The sequence below is a fragment of the Dermacentor variabilis genome, chromosome 1 (genome assembly GCF_050947875.1).
Source record: "Dermacentor variabilis isolate Ectoservices chromosome 1, ASM5094787v1, whole genome shotgun sequence".
In the NCBI taxonomy this organism is placed as follows: domain Eukaryota; kingdom Metazoa; phylum Arthropoda; class Arachnida; order Ixodida; family Ixodidae; genus Dermacentor; species Dermacentor variabilis.
Genome location: NC_134568.1, coordinates 85,114,873 through 85,119,376, shown reverse-complemented (window position 1 = coordinate 85,119,376; position 4,504 = coordinate 85,114,873).

Genomic DNA, 4,504 nt, shown 5'->3' with positions numbered 1-4,504 from the left:
GATTCCTTGGGGCCTGTATCTAGCGAATCTCGCAATATATATATATATATATATATATATATATAATCGCAGCCATCGGCAAACAATGACACCAAGCAAAGCATTCACGGGAGAAATAATTTTTACTTTTCATTGCAGTGAAGAAAATTATAGCTAAATGGAAATGAAAGTGGATGAAAAAAACTGCTGTCTGCACGTGGGATACCCACCCATGTGCACGTCATCGCATTACGCGTGCGATGCTCTCACCAATCGCGCTACCACGGCGCCCCATTTTCTCGTCCCCTTTCTGAGGTGTTTAGGTATGTATCCTCATTTAACCGTGAGAGTGTTAGCCAGCGCAACCACACACGGCCATGGCAGTTGTTGTAGAACATCCTATATACCGCAGACAATGGGCAGAACGAGAACAAGGTAAAAGCGGGTAAAGCAGGAACAAGGAAAAAGCTCTCGCTTTTACTTTGTTCTCGCTTTGCTCATCGTCTTAAATTTCCATCTCGCGCCTTCCCCGTGTTATCCCTGGCTATCTACCACAGGTGTCACGTGGTATGTGAACATTCTGGGTGAAGGCCACTGATCAATAAACCCTTGCATGCTACCAGAAGGCGCCAAAGCTGTTGTGTCCGCCGTCGTGCCTCGCCCGACTACGCTGCGGGCGCCAGAGAACCGCGAAGTGATCCGCACCAGCCCGTACCTCGGGCAACACCCTTTCTTTATTAGCCCGTGATGAGCAGATATATATATATATATATATCTGTGTTCGTATAACCTAGGTGGCGCTAGGCTCGCGCCTTATCACGTCAGCTGAGGCATGCATATATATATATATATATATATATATATATATATAGGTGCATGCGTCAGCTGACGTGATCAGGCGCGAGCCTAGCGCTATCTAGGTTATATAAACACAGCTGCTGAATACCACAAAAGCCTTCTCGCGTCCGACGTGAGAAAGCGGAGAAAGCTTTTTCATCCACTTTCATTTCCATTTATTCATCATGTTCATCACTTGAGTTAAAACTACAAATAATTTCCCCTATGCTTTCTTTGGTATTGTCTGTTGGCCTATGATTGCAACTAATAAATGTTGTGCCCCTCTGTACCCCTTCTTTTCGTTATATATATATATATATATACGCAGGAAAGAGACGACGAACTTTTTGGAAGACTTCTTTTTCTTAACGTTTTCGGCTGGTGGACCAGCCGAAAACGTTAAGAAAAAGTAGTCTTCCAAAAAGTTCGTCGTCTCTTTCCTGCGTATGTTACGTCGTGTCCTGCGTGCTGAACTTTGAAGAAAACCCCTATATATATATATATATATATATATATATATATATATATATATATATATATATATATATATATATATATATATATATATATATATATATATGCGTGCCTGTGTGTGTGTAGGGTGTTCCACGTAACTTGAGTAAGTGATTGAGATATATATATATATATATATATATATATATATATATATGCGATAGCGAGAGCAGTGTCGCGCACATTTGAAGGTTGTAAGAGTTGAGGAGGACGTCGGGATGAAAACTTGGGAGGTTTATTTACATTATTTACAGTGAGAGTCTTAACGTTCTTAAAGTCATTACGGGCCGGCAGCAACTCGGACGCTGCGGCCCGTGGCAAGAAGCTCGAAAGAGATGAATCAAGGAATGCTCCCTTGCTGCTCCCGGTCTGCGTCACGTTCGGCCAATGGGAGAGCCTGCTCAGGTGACGCCATTTTCGGCCAATCGGCGAGCCCGCTCGGGTGTCGTCATTTTCGGCCAATGGTAGGCGCCCGTGCGATGGAGTCACACCCGGCGAAGAGAGTCGCTGCTTGCTCCCCCAATGTCCGAGGGCTTACTTCTCCCTGCGGTCTTGCCTTGCTGACTTGCAATGCGCCGTCAGAATAGGCGGATGGGGGCGACGCTGCCGGGTTTTCACGGTGCATTACACCCGTCTTGCCTCTTGGACCCACTTTACCTGCAACAGTGCCAGGCTCTCGCTACACTTTCGGGAAGAGTCAAGCAGTGAATAGCTCCACCTGCGGCATACGAGGTGGGGGCCGCCAACTTGTTTGCACGTGCCGCGCCTCTGGAATGTAGTATCCGTGCTGCTGCGTTCCTTAATTAGCTGTGGTGCGATTCGATGTGGTCTGGTGAACTCGAAGTAGGCTCAGGAAACGACCCCGTATCTAACGAGGTTCGCACAGAGTCTATACACACGGTTGCCAAGTCCTGTCGACTTGAGGTATTTCAACAACGCTTTCGTGGCTTTCTGTGCCATCGACACGTACGGCCATAATAATAATAATAATAATAATAATAATAATAATAATAATAATAATAATAATAATAATAATAATAATAATGTTTATTTCCCATCAAGAAAGATGGAGGAGGCTGCAGGTAAAAGCTGCACGAACAAACCGTAGCTTGACAGGGGCCCGTAGCCCCTTCTACAAGGGGGCTGCGGTCCAAGGATCTTGATTTCCGTAAATGGTGTAGAGTCCAGCTGGTTAAATGCTGCCCGGAGAGCTTCACGCTCGACGTTGTACTGGGGCAGATACATAGGATGTGTTCATGTGTTCAATCGTTTCAGTGGTTCCAGGAGAGCCGCACATGGGCTTATCCCGCATTCCAATGAGGAACGAATAGGCCTTCGTAAATATCACGTAACTTGAGCTAAACATTGAATATATGCAAATGCCACGCAGCTGGAAAGAACCGAGCTAATGCTAATGTAACTTGGAGTTACTGAGATTATTTTTTCCATTCCAGTGAATTAGATAATTAGTCTCAATTAATTAATCAACTTCGCAAATATTTATTTATTTATTTATTTATGTATTTATTTATTTATTTATTTATTATACAGTCCCACATTCGCTCGGAGAGCATAACAGAGGATGGGGGGGGGGGAGATAATATAGATGTTGAACACTTGTAATTAAGGTTACATAACAAAAAACACCGTGTCGAATTATGCAGTGCAGGCAGCATAACTATCTCAAAACAAAAAGGGAAACGAAAGAAAAGGACTATATGTACATATATACACATACATGGGCTTACATGAATATATAAGCACATATACACTCATAAATATATATATTAGGCAAGCAAACGCGAAAAATAAAAAGAAAAAGAAACATTGAAACACGCGAACTGATCACATGTCAAGCAGTTCATTGAAGAAGGCTGAATTTGATGTTTTAGAAACGGTGTCCTCAGGCAGAGCATTCCATTCATTGATGGCTTTGGGAAAAGAAGAATACTTTAACAAGTTAGTTCTTGACTTCATTGGCCTTACTTTTAATGTGTGTTCACGGCGATGGGATATGTAATGCGGGTTAAGCATGTATTTTGATTTATTAATGCCAGTATTGTTGTAAAAGATCTTAGGAAAAAATTTGAGACGCAAGCAGCGCCGGCGTTCCGCTAACGTCGTAAGCGCTAGGCGTATTTTCATTTCTGTGACGCTACTAGATCTACGATAGCTCCCAGTGATAAAGCGTGCCGCTCTGTTTTGTACGCGCTCTAAGATGTATTTAAGGTTGTCCTGATAAGGGTCCCATATCGTACACGCGTATTTAAGAATAGGACTTACGTATGTCGTGTATAATAACTTTTTGGTTGCCAGAGGACAGGGATGAAAATTTCGAGCCAAGAACATTAGTGTGTTATTCCCTTTCGCGGCAATCTCTGCAATGTGATCCTGCCAAGTAAGATCGCCTGAGAAGTGAACGCCGAGGTACTTGGCCCCTGTTACGCTCGAAATGGTCGAATTATTTAGCCTGTGAGAATGGGAAACGTCAGCTTTTTTTCCTAGAAAAGCACACGTAGTTGCATTTTGATTCATTTAATGTCATGCACCAAGTGGCACACCAGTTCGAAATTTTATTGAGGTCCTCTTGAAGGATTTTGCTGTCACTTAGATTGTTTATCGAGTTTATTATAATTAGATTAAAAACTGTCAACGAGAAAATTGTAGAGCAACTTGAAAAACTCCCAATACAGCCTTCTGTGGCTCGATACGTGCTACATAAAAGTGCTTTTCCGAGCCCGAAAGAAGCCGGCGAATACATGAAAAGTGCCTCGAGCGGCCAGTCGCGCCGCAATTTTCCGCGCATTTGCAGGCTTCTTTCACGCTCGGAAAAGGCACCTTTATGTAGCACGTATCGAGCCACAGAAAGCTGTATCGGGAGTTTTTCATGTTGCTCTACAATTTTGTCATTGACACTTTTCATCGAATTATAATATTGTTACGGGGAAGGGAAGAAAGAAGTTGAATTAGACTAGAGGAAGACGAAGTCTGGCAGTAGTCTGAACACCGTATACCTCAGTATACATTATTTTACACTCGTGGGCCTGCTTTCTTCCTTCAACAACTGAAGGCTGACCGACTGGGGCGATCTCGTATGTCACGTCGGACAGTTGGCGTAAGATCTGGTACGGACCAGAATAACGGGAAAGTATTTTTTCCGACAAGCCGACGCGAC